Genomic DNA, 16927 nt, shown 5'->3' on the forward strand with positions numbered 1-16927 from the left:
AAATGGGTAAGAAATCATATAAAGAATTTCCACATGTAGAGGATGACAATGAGTCTTTTACCTATGAATCAGAAATTCACTTTCAACCTTAATCCACAGTGACTGAAAGCCACTGATCTTTAATGGGTAGCTTCATAGAAAGTTTGAGTAGTTTCAGTCTACTTTCTGATACATAAATCCCCATTAAAGATTTATGTCAAGGATGATCTCACTTGCACAGCGATTCATTTGCTTGCTCACAATTCATCTCAGAATTAACTAACTCCAAAAAATTCCTAAAAAAATGTACAGTCAATTCTTTTCTTCAGTCTACTTCCCTTTTGTTATTTCTCCCTATACCCAGTTCATGTTTTTGGCTGAATCAGACACCTCTGGGCAGCTGTGCCCATTCCTAAGTTACACATCCTCAAGGCAGTGCCATGCTACCTCCTTGAAGTTTCTCCACAGGTTGGGAATTTCTTAGAACCAAAGGGCTTCCAGGACCCAGAGGGGGAGAGACACTTTGCTTTTCCCAAGGTGTAATCACAAGTCCTGGCTGCTGGAACTATCGCCCCTCCTCACCATCAGCCAGCTCCTTTACTTTCAGCAGAGGCTGATTATCTCCACAGCCCAGGACCAAGACCGTGTGACTGGGAACCAGTGACAAACATGGAGAGAAACAGGACTGCTCCATTTTGCAGCAGTGTGCTGCTAGGCAAGCTGGAACAATCTCCTAAATCTTCCCTAAGGTTGCAGAAGGCAGCATGGTTCTTCAGCAGAGCCTGGATTGCAAACAGCTTGCAGCCATCCAAATTCCTCCCAGCCATTCTGCTACACAGCTGGCTCCTATCCCACAGTGGAGAAGAGTCCCCTCCACACCTTAGGGACCTCTAGTCATCTTCAGCCTGTTGCTGTTTCAGCAAACAGCATTTGCAGGGATGGTGCTGATGCCAGAGTAACTATGGACATGAGCTCCCTCCTCATAGGCACAGGGAAAGCCCAGTGCTTGGGGCCACGCAGTGATGTGAAATGCCAGAGCTTCCTCAGTGCCTGTGACCATTTGTTCTGTGCTGGTTGTCTGTCATCATAAGCATTCAAACCTCTTTCTTCAATAAGAACAAAATCATGAAGTAATCAAAGAATGGTGCATTTAAAAGAGCAATGTAATGCTTATACACTGGACATCCTATCTCATGGGTGGGTGGAAAATGTCCCTAGCAGCTTCACTCCCATGACATCAAGAGACCTATTGCAAGACTAGTGGGGGTATGAAATGGGGAAACTCACTGGGGCAATTCTCTCCTCTTCCTCTTTCGTTTTCCACGTGTGTGAATATAATGCCCTTAATTGGGAGATTTAAGTTTAAGGAAAGAAGTAGTTGACACTTTCAAAAGAAAAACCACGTATTTCAGTAATAGGCAAAGAGTTCATATGTCCGTAATCTTTGCCCTAAGAATAATAAAAAAAAATAACAAAAATTGCCCCCTTTAAGATATCTCTATGAAGCATCTTTTCTTTTAAAAGAAATGGCAATTAAAAGAAAGACATTTGAAGTCATCTGGATCACCAAGATCAATCCCCCTTCATCACAACTACATAATAGATGTTTACTCCAAAGTATCCCCTGAACAGCCCCTTCCCAAGCCAGGAAATGCCTCTCTAAATGCCTTTAAAATTGAAGGTTACAAAGCCAGTGTCTTACAGTAACACACCAAGAAAGACCAAAGACATTACATTGAGTATTAATGAGTCTCTACTTCCAGGGAATCTAAGATGAAACATCTGAGAACACAAAACTAAAACAAACAAAGAAAATAGAGGACCACATCTCCTGCTGCTGGAAAAAGGCAAAAGAAACTCCCAAAGCCCTTTACTGAATCTCACTGAAAAGTCCTCTCTGATCCTCATCCCATTAATTGGCTTAACATCAAATAAATGAGTAAATATAGTCTTAATTTAGTTGCTCTAAGCTGTGCTTTAGAGGGAACAAATCAAAAGCTTCCCAAAACCAGCACCTCCTCATTCTTTCAGAGACTTTCCTTGTTAAGTGGGATGGTACATGGTCAGAACAAACATTACACTGTCTCCCCAAAAGCGAGGCCCTGGAGGGGTGGTTGACAGCAGGACAGACATTTTAGAGGCCAGAACAAACTGTTCGGGGTGCTGTGTGTTCTGGTTGGAAGACTGCCCCTACAGCAGGTCAGACAGCCCCACAAAGCTCAGGGCTTGGGTAAACACACTGCAGCCTCAGACCTTTGAGTTTCATCTCGGTGGGGATGGTCCTGACATTGAACTGCATCCCACAAATACAAGTGTTCCCATAATCTTTGATTTTGCCATGTTTCATCTGCGAGGGCTTGTTCTGAGGATGCTCAAGTACTGCACGGGGGTGGGAGCTGTGTATCTCCCTAGGTTTCTGCTACCAGTTCACAAACAATTTCTCTCTTCAATTAACAAAAAAAAAATCCAAAAAGAGAAATCCAACCTTATCTGCTTTCCATAGCACTGCTATGAAAAAAAAATAGTTTGTTTTTTTTTAATCACCCAAGGAACAACATCAGCGTATCACAAACATACTACAAGTGTATTACAAACTCTACAGTCTTCTTGCCATGAATCTCAAGCTTTATCTCTCATCTGGGCAAACACATACCCACAAGTTTCCCTAGAGGTTTCACTGCTGCTAGAAAAGAGCTGTTTTGTGGATCCCCTTGTTAAAACGCTGTCAGAACACCACTGACATAGTATTCCCAAATCAGATTCTCAGTTCTGCAATATTTTCTCTGTTGTCTTTGAGAGTTAGACAGCTTTGACAACAGCAGCGTGGTCTGAGAAAAAAAAAAACCACACACACACACCAACCTATATTTAGAATTGAGGAATGGTATCATCTTCTTGAGGTGAACAAAAAAATTCCATATGTTCTTTTAAGTATTATGAGAAAGATACCCTTTTCATTGAAAAAGGCTTCTTCATTTCTGTGGAGACTTGTTTCATATACAGATAGTGAAATGAGCTCTCAGCTTCTTAGCCCTCAGAAGTCAAAATTTGTGTCATAAAATTTCCCACCTTAGAGGTGATTCTCCAATGCACAGTGTGTCCTGAACGACAGCCTCCGGTCTCAATATTGCCCTTTTTGTGGCTCCCGCAGGGTTCAGACACTGGCATCGTGCATCCTCCCTGCTGCCAGCATCCTTTGCTTAGTAGGTGTAATGGTGCTAACCAGCTTTAAAATATCAGGATTGTTTGTTTATCAGTATGTTTTGTTAAAGTCTAATTTACTGCACATTAGTAGCCTGATTGTCTGGCCAGGAAGCGGATGAGGGAGGCAAGAGAACATTGCTGGCGTGTAAATCTGCTCCCTTAAACCTGCTCCTGGATCTTACAGTGTTTCAATCCAGTCAGGCTTACCCGTTTGCACCAGACCCAGTTTGGACATAAAGCCTGAAAATCAAACTGATTTAATCCAAGATTGGATTGTCTCACAGAGAAATCAGAGTATCACGTTGAACATTATCATAGATCACTCCAAATCTGCCCAACCACCAACCGAGCTAGAAGGTTTGGAATTTTTTCTACCTTACCTAAATGCTGTTAAGGACTCAAGTCTGGAAGGATTTGTACCGTGGTTATATTTCATTAAGCACTCAGATACAGCAGCTGGCACAGGAGAATCTCTCTGCGGCTTGTACAAGCACTGAATTTTGATCAAGGTGTCAGGCACGCATGGATGCTTCAGTCTGACTTTCTGGTTCTCTTCTGACACTGTTGTTTCTGAAGCTGCTAAGGAGCAAGAAAATAATTCACATTCTGTCAGACAGATGCCTTCCTGCCCAGAAAGAAAAAAATAACAGTTATTCATACAGTACACACCTTTCTGAAATTAAGGGTCCTGCTCTCCTACATGAGAAATAATATCTTGTTCCACCAATTAACAGCCACATTTTAAGAAGCTTAAAGTTTCATATCAATACATGAGAGTCAGAAAGCCCAAAATTTGCAGTCCTGACCCACGTTCCAGTTTATCTTGCTTAACAGGCTTAATACCCACCACCAACTTCTGCATTGTATTTAGCAAAGCAGAGGACCTACAAGCCCTCCACCATGCTTTGTGATTAGAGCCTGGTGTGGACAGCTGCCCATAGACATAAGGTCAGAGTTCTGATGAGACTCTTGCAAGCAGAAGCAGCTGTAGGGCTGGCACAACAGCTCTCCAGGATACCCATGGTTACACTGATGGAAGGATGCTGCACCACTGCAAACTCCTTTCTGCCTGGAAACAGCTGAGCTATCAGCTAGCCCGGGGTTCCCTAGATGTTTTTCTTAAAACATTTCATGGTCAATCAGCCCCTGCCCTTTCCTTCCCCCCTCCTTTTTTTTTCTTTTAGAACGTTAATGTTTTCTTTGTTTTACCATATAAATTCTAAAACCAACAGGGTGGCTGTCAAACAGAAACCTTTTTTCATGAAAATAACTCAGGACCCTAGTTTTGGCTGAGATAGAGTTAATTTGCATCCTAGCAGCTGGCACGTAGCTGTGTTCTGGATTTAGGACCAGAGGGATGTTGATAACGAACTGACCTTTTTAGTTATTGCCAAACAGTCAAGGACTTTTCAGCTTCTCATACTGGCATGCCAGCGAGACCACAGGGGGTGCCCACGAAGCAAGTGGGGACACAGCCAGGACAGCTGACCCCAACTGGCCAAAGGGTTTTTCCCTACCATGTGACATCATGCACCATATATAACTGGGGGTGGCCCCTAAAAACAAGAAATTGTCCATGAAGATAGGAGCTACTACCAATATCTCAGCCAGAATCAAGCTCAGGTGACATTACTGAGGCTTATACAACATTTACTAATTTAACTTCAATTGTTAGAGCCCCACTACCCTCATCTCCTAACCTGTGAGCCACTCACAATAGAGAGGCAGCAACACACTGAGGGAAAGGCAATTCTCTATGTCAAATGTGACTTCAGCTTCAGAGTTGAAAGAACCATGAGAAAGCACAACCTCCTAGAATTTATCTCACAAGAAACGACAGATGTTCAGATCTGATGCTTCAGCTTATTTAATTACTATATTTTTGGAGGCTCTTACTGCATAAACGTTCACAGACCACAGAGAGAACCCAGCAGAAAGCTCTTGCTAGAAAGAGGCAGCTTTAAATACGAACCTAAGGAATTTCTCATAACCTTGTCTTACCAAAGAGCATCCGAGCAACAACACATGTAGGTCTGTACACCTCTGATGGCCTAGTAGAGCCATATAACCAAAGCAACCTCTTCCCACCCTCCTCAAATTTCCTTTTACTCTACAAGCCAGCCACCACAGTAATTTATTCCTTCCAGCCAAAAGGGTGAGTTTAGGCAGGTGTTTCAACTAGGCATTAGCTGTGACCACCTGTGTCTTGTTATCGATGAAATTTGGAAGGAGGCTAACAAAGCAGAGTCTTCATACAGATAAAGCAAGGCAGGGCAGGAATACCATGAGTTTAAAAAAGAATTATTTTACAAAAAAAATAATCCTGTTTCCAAGAAATATTAGTTTTCACTGGAGTTGCATGAAAGGAATGAAGATGGTTTCATAATCAAAATGTAAACTCAGTGGTCACGAGGACATCAGATTGTACAGTGCTAGAGGATTAGTGGTAATTTCCCCTCTGTCTTGAAGGCTGAAATCAAAAGGGATAGTGAAAAACTGAGCTCAGGCCTGTTCTATACTGGCACCATCTGGGTTATTGTGGGTGGAAAAGTTTGAGCCTTATGATGATTTTCTCAGCAGTTTCATATTCTCAACAGCCCTGGAAATTTGCTGCCTTTAATATAAAAATGCTTCAGATATTCTGCTATTCAATATGTGATGTGGCCATTCTTTGCAATGGAAAACTGAGACACTTTATTTTCAAGCAAGTGGTCAACTAAACACCACACAAAACCTCGTCTTAAGATCCTAGGGAGGATGTGACTTCATCTACTCTTAACTCAGAAGATTTAATTAATCTCTCATGACATAGTGGGGAAGCTAAGATGTGAAATGAAGAGATACGATAGAATTTCTATCATTGATTAGAATTCTGTACTTAATTTGGTCTGGCACCTGGTTAGGCATGAGGAAGGAGAGGAGGATGCAGATGGGGAATGTTTCATGACTATATAAGTGACATTTGCACAAGAAGGGTCAAATAAAGGCAGAGATCTTTTTGTTCTATTGCTTTGGTTCTTCCACACCAGTAACAACATAAAACTACTGAAAATGTAAGTAAGCTCAAGAACTTGCAATTCATAGAGATAAGTAGAACTTATGGCATAGAGACACCTCGGGAGATTTGAAGTCCTGTCACACAGAGTGTCTCAGGAACTTTGAACTGGAAATCTTACCTTCAGTGGCTAGACTTAGAGTGTGCATTTCAGTTTTGGAAGCTTAATCCTTGCACGTGGGATGGCACAGGAGTTGTAGAAGATGGTCTCTGTTTCATCCCAGACCTAGCATGGCACAGCCAGGCTCAACTTCCCAGCATTGTAACACAAACCTGGGAGGTTTTTTTTTCCAGTTGTAATTGACCCTGGGCCTCTCTTAAGTGTAAGAAGTATAAACTGAGGCTGGCATGACACCTGGCTTGCTTTGCTCACGCTCCGTTCTTTTCAACTCAATATTAAAACCAGCCTTGCCGTGCTACACTAACACTTCTGCTATTACTGTCCTGCTGACAAAGGACTTAGAAAGTATAATGATAACTGGACATTTGAAAATGGAAGTAGAACTGCTGTTGTACAACAGTGGCGACTGGAAACTCCCCCTCTGGTTCCAGACTACTGCACTCTGCCATGAACTCCCACTCGGGACAGGTCACACTGGTTCCCTGAGATAGCCCCACAAAGACTTTAGCAAAAAACCCCACTGTCTTTGGGGGAGACAAGGGACAAAACCACAACTTCCCACAGACCAGTCTCTGTGAAGGAGGAGATGAACAGGAAAAGTTCCTCCTCAGTGGTTACACCACCCTGAATGTCATTATGGTTAGTGCAAGTGATGCTGGCAGCATTACTGAGGGATTCAACTCATTCAAAAGTGCCACACTGCTACCTAGGATTGCCCAGATGGGAAAAAAAAAGAGCACGCAGTGTGGCACGTGTTCTTTGAATCTGGACAAACCCACAGAATTCTCATGTTTGACCAGAAAAATGTCTAAGTAGGTAAAGAAAGCATGTCTGGGGAAACCCAAAGAGTGCATCACCATCACCTGAATGCGTTTGTAGGTGGGAAGAAAGAGCAGAGCATCGTTATTGCCTGAGGAACATGTCTCGCGCATGGCTGTGTGGAGCTGTGCAGTGTGGGCCCTCCACACGTCTGCACTGGGTTGAGATCCAGCAGCAGCTCCAGAGGGTGTTGCAGTGTGGATGCCAGGCAGCTCCCTGTAGGCAGTGGAGGAAACCTGCAGCAGAAAATAAACATGCTCTTCTCATGCTCAGGGCACAGGACATGACCAGTATGACCCTTTTAGATGGCAAACCCGTCTGGGCAAAAAAATCCCCAGAAATTGTGTGTGCTGTGCTGATATTTGGGTGTGATTTCTTTTCTCTGAGGTTTTACAGTACCCAGCTGCTCTGGACTGCAGGATGTAAAAAATCCCCAATAATACTGGAGTTTTACTGAAGTGAAGTTCCATGGACAGAGTGGATGGCGGTTGCCCTCATGTTGAGAGCAGCAAAATCCAAACCCCAACAACCTGGTCCTTGGGACTGTTGTGTGGACGAAGCCTGAGTGGTGGGGGAAACATTCTGTACAATTTGTTCCCGTTACAAACAAATGTCGATCTGATCACATTGTGGGGACTTTTTGTGATTCATAAATATTCACAAGCGTGGAGTTCCAAGCTCCAGTATACTCTGAATGATTTTCTAATCACATTATACATTTATTTGAAAAGTCTTCATCAAGAATGCCTGCTGAGTTTGCTTTGCTGTGTAATTCTCATGCAAAGATTTGCTGGAGGAAAATAAGTGCCATTAAATACGTCACGTGAGCTGCTTAACTGTTGGGCAGTAATGCAAATTTGATTGAATTGTTTCTGTTAGTTACAATAGAAATTAGAATCACACTGAAACAATGTAATTTCAAATTGAATGTTCTGTTCTTCATAACTGCAATCACGTTGGTTATTTACGTAAGTCATTCTGCCAGAACAGAACTAATATCACATCACTCATTACCATGACAGTGGAAACAGCACATCCTGAGTACTTGCTGAACATTTCTAATGTAACCAAAGCCAGAGAAATAGTACATTTGATGTATTTTTTCTGAAGGAAATACGCACCTGAATCTCTCTATTTCTTTGTGAAGAACACAAGTATGAAATCTTACCTGATTGCCTTGAGATCTAATTTATTGCTTTAACTGGAGTTAAGCTAGTGGGAGTATGTTAATTTGTTAATAGTAATAGACAGTGTTCTGGCTCTTCAATAAATTAGAGTGATAACTGAGAATGAACAAACTGAACAATGGAAGAGTTTTTAGTGATTACATGGACTAATCCCTAGAAATAAATAAATTGATGAATTTATGTTATATAAAGCCTTCCAAACACTTGAAAGCTGAAATTTTAAACTTTTTTATTCCCTAGAAACCTTGAATGATGGCTCCTCCATGACAACCACCAGTAAAAATGGAAGTTTTGAATATACTCCTCCTTTCCTAAGTATTTAATATTTCAACTCTCTGCCTTTGTGCCTTTCCCATTGCTTACCTAGTCTGGAAAGATGTCAGGGAAGATAAAAATAGACCTTTATCCATTTTTAGTGTCTATTTTTATCTTCCTACTGTGGTTCTCTATTGTTCAGTGTTGAAGGCTTTTTTCTCTGTTTGGCAAGAAGATACTGTTTCTCAGGTTCATTTCCTTCAAAGACAAACTGGTTTGGATTGGGTTTGCAAGCTTTCTATTATTTTGAAGAAGCTTTTTTTTTAATAGAAAAATAAAAGGTAAAACGTACTGGAAATTGAAAGGTCTGGTATGGTCAGGTAAAGGACAGTGTATGAAACCTTCAGTTCTATTTCAGATGCTGATGCTGAAAGACTCAGCCACTAGAGGGTAATGTAAGATAAGGAAAAAGGGAACTAAATGCCCTCCAACTTTAGCTATGGCTTGTTTCCACAATTCCGAAGTTTAGATTTTAGTGACAAAGTTCATTCAGTGATTTTCTAAGGCTGCTTGGTCACAGCTGCCTACGCTCAGGTGAGTGACGTGGAGGAGCCACAACAAAGGACAGAGACACACTTGCAGTTTCTCTATTTAAAAAGCTACAGTGACAATGGGAATGCTTAGAAAAATTCTCATGAATGTGGATCCAGCTTCAAAGACAGCAGCTGAAAGTTACTTTCAATGTTGCATTCAGGTAGGTGACCCAAATCCCTCTGAAACCATCATTTTTTCCAAAGTGAAAGTGAAATTTGGCCTAATGGACATTTGGCATTATGGATGAGAAATGAGGTTAGTGAATGGAATCACAGAAGTAAAATTAGGGAAGACCATCCTATTTGGGTCTAAACAAATGGAACCAGAAGCCCTGGGAAATTCTCAGTGACATTTACAGGCTGGAGGGAAGTGCCACTGAACGCTGCCCAGACACCAAGCCTAGGTCAGGGCTACAGACCGCACCATGAAGCTTACTTAGAGTTTATAATCTGAGGTGCATCATCCTCTCTACTTTCAAGTGACTTGAGAGCAAAGGTTTCTGCCAGTTCCTTGGGGATGAATACCTCTGCACTGACTCATACAGGAAATTGCTGAATGACACGGGATAGCTGTTACGTTCTCCAATCTTTATGCTCAAAGCCAATACAAAATGTTCTAGGCACTATACTGTGCAAGCTGTTTGATTTTGCTGGGATTTAATTTCCCCAACTTTTCCTTTTTTCATTAATTCAGTGCAAGTGAATTTCTAGATATAGCTTATGTCAATAGGGTCAGTACTGAAAGCTGTGAGCTGATCCAAAACGTCTACGAGTACTGCATCTGGCTGACCTGTATTAGAGTCAGATCACAGGCACTGGCAAGAGAAGAGATCTATGTATTGTAACAACACCTGAAGACATTATGAAAATAAATGCTGTGATCACAATTATGGATAAGCTACCTTTGCTTTTTTCAGAAAGAAATTGAGAGCACAAATGCAGTGAACGTTGCTGTATGGACAGCGGGTTGGGTCTAGAGGAAGCAGGTCTGTAGCCCTACTAGCAAATCTAAGTTTGTCATCAATAGATTTCTCTTCTGTCCCTGGGAGTCCATGAACTACTTCTCCTGGCCAAGAAAGGTCTGTGGACTATTGGGTGATGTCTCTGTCCTCAGTTCAGGAAAGACAAGGGACTACTGGACAGAGTCCAGCGAAGGGCTACAAAGATGATGAGGGGACTGGAGCGTCTCTTGTATGAAGAAAGGCTGAGAGAGCTGGGGTTGTTTAATCTAGAGAAGATGGAGAGGGGATCCAATCAATGCTTCTAAGTATCTAAAAGGCAGGTATCAAGAACAGGTGGCCAGAATCTTCTCAGTGGTGCCCAGTGGCAGGACAAGGGGCAGTGGGCACAAACTGAAGCACAGGAAGTTCCATCTCAACACGAGGAAAAATGTCTTCACTGTGAGGGTGTCAGAGCCATGGGACAGGCTGCCCAGAAGGGTGTGGAGCCTCCTTCTCTGGAGAGATCCCAAAGCTATCTGAATGCAGTCCTATGCAACCTGCTCTAGGTGATCCTGCCTTAGCATGGGGGCAGGACTAGACAATCTCCAGAAGTCCCTTCCAACTCTACCATTCTGTGATTGGTTTATTATCTGAGATTATTATGGAGTCACACAGGATAAAAGCTGCTCACTGAACTGCTTGCTAAAGCTTTTGAAGTCAAGAATGACAAGTGGGAAGTCATAAGGACCACCCAGTGATGGTATTGTTATATTTATGCTTGTATTTTAGTAGCCCTTAGGATTTGTGAATGTGCTCACAAAGGAAGCAGGCACATGCTGACTACTCAAACAGTTTTTCACCAAAAATAGGAGCAGAATAGGTTTGTTGTGTTCTCTCATGGGAATTGTGAACCCCATTAGATGGACAAGGAACTTTGCACCTGCCTTTGGGAATGCCAGATCTTAAAAAACTAATAAACAGGGACAGGGTGAGGGCTGTAAGACCTGTAAACACTGTAGAGCCATAAGGTCTGTAGTCTGGGGGGGATGGAGGGAGACAAGGATTGAAGAGCCAACTATCATATCAAGCTCTTGTAAATACTAATTTTAACTCATTTCATCATCCTGATCTGCAAACTTTTCATAAAAGACAAGATATTTCTCAATCAAAACCCCTGGAATCAAAAACCAGGCAACACAGTCTCCTTCCTCCCTCCACTCCCCTCTCCCCACCCCCCCTCAGTTTTCTAAGGTTAAGGGAAAAAATTTTTCTTCTTAAGAAGTGTGCAAATTATGAAACTGTGGTTTTCTGTTCCAGAAAGCCATCAAACCCAGAGACAGGCAAGGAAGCAAACCTTCCAATTCCTTATCTAATACCCAGAGAAGTTCCTTTTAGATACCACGTTTATAAAGTGGGCAGCACTGGAGCAACCCCCTGCCATGGTTTCTTAGCATAAGAGTAGAACCCAGTGACAGCTTTGCTTCATGAAGAGAACCAGCATGTCTCTTTCATGGTTATGTGCTGCTTAACATTATCTTACTACACAAATGGGTTTCTGTAGAATACCTCAAAAATACTCTGTACTCAAACCACTACTCCTCAGAAAAAATGACATGGACCAATGCAGAAGAAAATTGCAGCTCATCAGCTAAAATTCAATTAAAAAGAAGGGTACATTCTTAAAGCTTTGTGTTTTTTGTTTGCTTGGTTGTTTTTTGGTTGGTTTTGTTTTTTTTTTTAAACCAGAAAATGATGACAAAAAAGGAAAAGCAGAGGGCCATTACTTGTCAGAAAGTCAACCCTGTATCCTCTGCTGGTGCTTAGTGGTGGGTAGGGGGTCATTGAATCAGTAGAGGGGAAGAGAAATTTATTCTCCATTATGGGTCTCTTTTGGAGTAAACTGAATATTCTGTCTCCTGCCACTTGCCTCTTGCTACAGGGAAGCTGAGAGAACTTTGTAGTTTTGACTCAGGTTAGACTGGATGGTTCTTCCCAAAATACCCGTTAAAATACAAGCTCCATTTTATCACAGCTCCATTAAGGTCCAGTGGGTGCCTTTTAATTTTTTTTCTCCTGATTCCACTCTACTTTGTCCACTAAACATCAAAGTAATTGTGGGGAAAACACCCTCAAAGGTAACAGAGCTGAAGTAGGAGTTAACTTGTCCTCAAACAGCCAGCAAGGAACTTGCAAAAGGTTGTTGCTGTCTGTCTGTGATGATTTAGGGAATGTAATAAACACACTGCTGATCCCCTTGTCAGTGCAAGTAAGAAGCAAAATAGATGTATTAACTCTTCAGGGCCTAGCCATTTGTCTTTCATAAACACTGAAAACTAAAGAGTTTACTGCTGCTGTGGACCCTGGAGTCCAAATTTAGTTGCAGGGTTGGTATAAATGTGTGCTTACACATCAACAAGTTAATATTGCTGAGATTAATCACAGAATAACTCAGAAAGGCTCTGCTGAGGTCATTTACTAAATTATTGGGTCAGTTTACATACCTAAATTTAAGCATACACTTATCTTGTTAATCTGAGACCCAGGCAGCTACACTTGTCCTTTTTCATTAATTCCTAAATCATGAGCCAGATTTTCACTGAACAGATTTTTACCCCTTCTCTGTTGTGATTGTCTGTCTCCACTGATTCTCTTCAGATGGTTATTTCCTAATTCTGCCAAGAAAATTAACTTACTGGATCATCTAAAGGGTTTTGCTTTTACCAGTATAACCATCTCTGCAGCTACTTACCAGGATTTGGCAAGGTTAATGTAATACAAGTCCTTTCTCTCTCTCCACTACACATCCCCTCCTCCCCCAAATTTAAAGATAAATTTCTCTCACTATACTACCTCTTTCCCTCCAGCTTTTCCTTTCATCCCTATTTCCAGCTTTGAACTGGCTTTTCCAAGTCTGTCTTGTCTTAATATTGCTAGTGCCTGCAAATGGAAGGGATTTGCCTTTCCATTTAGTGGAGCCCTCTGATAGCTATACTGCTTTTTTAGGGGAAACTGGAGTGAAACAGAAATCAAATACACAATGTGATCTTGAGAGCAAGAACTGCAGAACTGGACTTATTCAAGGACCTTGACATCTGTCCTGGTTTTGGTCAGGATAGAGTTAATCTTGGCCCTCAGCCAGGGTGAAACCACGACAACATCCTTCTTACATTGTGGTGCCCAGCACTGCACACAGCATTCCAGGTGAGGCTGTGTCAGCACTGAGCACAGTGGGATAATCTCCTCTTTTGATGGCTGGTCCTGCTGTGTGTGATGCTCTCTTAGCTGCCAGGGCACACTGCTGGCTTGTATTAGCCCTGCTGTTGGCCAGCATGCCCAGATCCCTCTCCACAGAGCTGCTCCCCTGCCACTCCTTTCCCATTTTGTATTTGTGCCTGGCATTACTCCATCCCAGGTGCAGAATGTGGCATTTGGACTTGTTAAATTTCATCCCACAATTGCTGCCCAATGTTCCAATCTATCTGTATCCCTCTGCAAGGCATCTAGACTCAGCAAGATGTAGGTCACACTGGGTAGCGCATACAAGGCTGGAGAGTCACAGGAACCCAGATCATGTCCTGTGCTTAGCAGGGTCAGCACAGTTGGGTTTAGAGGCATGGGACAACCCCATTCCATGATACCAGCACATGGATTTCCACTTGCAATTTGCTGACTGCAGGGTCCTTGCATGGACAGAATTACTTCCTAGTAACAAGTCTCCCGTGGAGCTGCGATACACAACCCGTGCCTCCCTTCTGCACACGGCAGGTTCCCACCTCCTCCTGCCAGCAGACTCAGCAGAAATTGTTCAGCTTCTTAACTGGCCACTTCAATTGATTGCCTTATTCTCCCCATCTTTGTAGGGCAGATGAAGCAACTGAATAAGTTTAGGCCCTAATTACCCTACTGGCTCCTCTCCCTACAGATGACTGTAGAATGTAATACCTGCTCTGTATGGCTTTATAATAACAATAACAAATAAGGTGGCCTTTTCCCAGCTAGTCACATGGGGGGGACAACACTAAATCAAACTTTTTCCTCTGTGGTATGATTTAATAAACATAATATGTAGCTTTTAATAGTTTTTTTAACGTCACTAACGATACTAATCTGGGAGCCTCACGTCACTCGTGTCTATTTGCAAAACAGCCTTCCTTCCAGCTGAATTTGGCAAATTTCCTATTGCACAGACAAAACGCCCCCAAAATGTGTTTTGATCAGGGTGCACATTTTTAGGATGCCTTCAGCCCTTCAGCACAGTTTTCTGCCACACTCACCACAGCATCAGTGACACTTCATTTGTTCACAGTGTAACACTAGTCAGCATCCACTGCAGTTGTACTTCGCCAGTATTGCTATGAAACATGCCCTGGTGCCAGACATTAGAATATCACATTTACCAAAAAATGAGTGACACAAGCAGCAACCACCTCTGGGGAGTCTGAGTGCAGGTGATTTGCTCAGCAGCTATCCCTTCGGTCCCTTCAGACACATCCCTGACTCGCTCAGCCCACGACTTCCCATGTCTCCAACAAGAAGGCAGTCTTGAACCCAGCAGTGCTTGGCTCTGCAGCTGATGTATCCCACAAAGTTCACTTTGGGCCGTAGCTGAGAGAGGTCCTCCACCCACATAGTATGCAATCAAGTAATTAAGGATTGTATTGTAAAGCATAAGCATTAGACAGCTGATTTAATGTCCATCAGGCAATAGTAGCTGTGGTACTGCCTTGCTTTTGACACCTTTATGAGTAATCTGGTAACTTTGCTTCCAGCATTCTCATGTAAAATATACGCACCCATCACAAAAATTGGGATCCAGGGTTCCTGCAGACTGCCTCCAGAAGCTGTCTTCCATCACAGCTCTCCCTCTGAGAATGCCCCAGGACACCAGTTCCAGTCCTGAGATAGTTTCTGATAGATCGTTGACAACTGCTCTCCTATCTGCTGCACTTCCACAAATGACAGCATGCCATGGTGATTCACCAGTCCTGTGTTAGGAGGTGGCAAAAGATGTGTTTTAAAAGCCATGAAAATGGTATTTAAATATTTATTCAGAATTCTATCTTCTGTAGATATTTATTACAGGTGCTGGGGGAGGCTGTTCGCTATTCCTATAGCTCCCCTTATGGGAGAACTGGTTTGGGTCTAATTTGGTTTCCAAATATATATCAGCCAGAGAGGAACATCAATTTTATGCTGGCTGCTCTAGTTCCTGATGCCATCATGGCAGGACCTTTGAAGTTCAATATGTTTTCTCTATTCCCTCCTAGACCTGTCACATTCATATGCCTGAGCTAATAATATAAAGTGAGCATATGGGGAGCCCCTGCTTCCCTTCCCCTGTCAGCAACAGCAGCGACTCAGTCTCTTACCATAGTGAGCTGCTTTTGGCAGTGAAGAGTTTGAAAGAAAATTCAGTTTATAGGTTGTCTCATCCACCAGTGAGAAGTGAAGTTTTACTGCCCAATTTCCCCTGCAAAGCCATATTTTCCCCAAACCATGTCTCCTGTCCTGTGATCTCATTTCTCCCCCACTCCCACCACTTAGAAAAGAGCTGAGAGAAGCCTGTTGTGAGTGGTGGGGTCAGTCCCCCTAGAAAGTTCTGTGGGAATGATTCAGGCATCTTGTACTTGTTTTCAATTCCCTATAGATAAATGTGTTTCCCAGCCATTCAGTGAAGGAGGAGATAATGCCTCCTTATTTAGGTAACACCTCTAACTATGATTAACAGAGATGGAATCAAGACACAGCATGTCCCCCCCAGTCAACACATGCTTCCTTTGCTCTACAACTTTCATTTACATTTCATATCATTCAGAAAAAAGCAATATACTGCTAAGCTAACAGCAGTAGCATCAGTACGACTGAATGTTTTGACTGGGAGGTGTTCTTTCTGGCAGCAGATCAGCTTGCTTTTGCTTTGACATTTATTTTTTTCCTCAAGACTGTAACCCAGTGATTGTTCAATTGTGCTGGATTAGATATGTGACATTTTTCACTGTCTTGAAAACATGCAGCTTTCTCAATTCTCCTTTTTTCAGGGTGGAATCTGTGCACCCTTTCTGCATGATTAAGCCTTTTTCAGACGTAATTCCCATTATTTTGCACTGGGGTTGTGAAAATTTGAGGTTGGTGGCTTACTGCAATTACCAGTAATACTGGTCACTTCTGAAGTGCCTGCTTCCTACAGGCTATCTTTCCAAGCCTTGTTAGAAAAACAGTCCCTGAAACCATGAGTGGTTCTGCATTCAGGGGTGGAAGGCAGAGCTAGGGTCCCCAGTCGTTGCTGCAGGCATGGGGGCTGAGGAATGCTTTGGGCTCCAGGGGAGCTGGCTTTTTCACCATGACACCCCCCAGGGCTGCTCTCCCTCAGCAATGGATGAGCCAGAAGAAATGGGTGTGAGAGGACATGAAGAGGAGGCTGATGGGAGACCTTATCACCATCTGCAGTTACCTGGGAGGGTGTAGAGAGGTGGGTGATGGTCTCTTCAGCCAGGTGACATGTGATAGGACAAGGGGAAATGGCACTATGCTGTGCCAGGGCAGAGTCAGATTAGATGTTAGGAAAAAACTCTTCATTGAGAGAGTTGTTGGGATGTGGCACAGGCTGCCCAGGGAGGGGGTTGAGTCACCATCCCTGGGTGTGTTTAAAAAAAGGGCAGATGAGGTACTTAGAAATATGGTTTAGCACAGGTCAGGAACAGTTGGACTGGATGATCTTAAAGGTCTTTTCCAATCTTGTGATTCTCTGATTCTGTGATTCTGAGAGCAAGAGG

This window comes from Gallinula chloropus (assembly GCF_964237585.1).
Source record: "Gallinula chloropus genome assembly, chromosome: 10".
NCBI classification, from domain to species: domain Eukaryota; kingdom Metazoa; phylum Chordata; class Aves; order Gruiformes; family Rallidae; genus Gallinula; species Gallinula chloropus.